Raw genomic sequence first — 775 nt, forward strand, 5'->3', positions numbered from 1 at the left:
AAAAACAACTCTAATTTATTTCATGGCCAAACACAACTTCAATTTTTAAATATCTTTTTTTCATTTTAATAAAAAATAAAAACCTTTTTTTTCGTATTTTCAAAATGAAATATGACCAAACGTATATTACAGATTGTTTGATATGTAAAATAAAATGAAATATCTCAAAATAATAAATTTATAACGTTTGGGACAAGTACATTTATTTGAAAAGTAGTTGTTTGACTTGTATAATGTATCACCGCCATTTATTGGTGATGAGAAATGTGTGGACATGACTAGGTCTTATGATCAAAATCAACCTAGGGTCAATTTAGCTATTACTCCCTCAAGAAGATGGAGTTGCTCAGAATGTAAGTAGTCCTACTTTTCATTTTGAGTTTAAATTCTTAAGAAAACAAAGATGAGAGCTTCTAGATAAGGATAAAAAGAAAAACTCTTTTCGTTTTATTGCATGTCTATAGATTTGACAGAAAGGAAAAGGCTTAAATATGAAAAGGTCGGGTTAAGTTCACGAATGACCTTTATAGGCGGAGAGGTCTTGAATTTTTAGTGCTATTAAATATTTAAAGAAAAAAAAAATCTTTGAATTAGAAAATTCGGAACATAAAGTTTTTGTTGTCTATCGAGTGTAAATTGTGGACACAAGATATTTCAAGATAATGAAGTTACTCAACTGATCACAAATTCTGCCTTTTACGTAAAAGCTAGAACTTATATCTATAAGACAGAAGATTAAGATATTTCAATACAATGAACCTGCTCAATTGATCAT

This window comes from Solanum tuberosum, unplaced genomic scaffold, assembly GCF_000226075.1.
Source record: "Solanum tuberosum cultivar DM 1-3 516 R44 unplaced genomic scaffold, SolTub_3.0 scf00039, whole genome shotgun sequence".
NCBI classification, from domain to species: domain Eukaryota; kingdom Viridiplantae; phylum Streptophyta; class Magnoliopsida; order Solanales; family Solanaceae; genus Solanum; species Solanum tuberosum.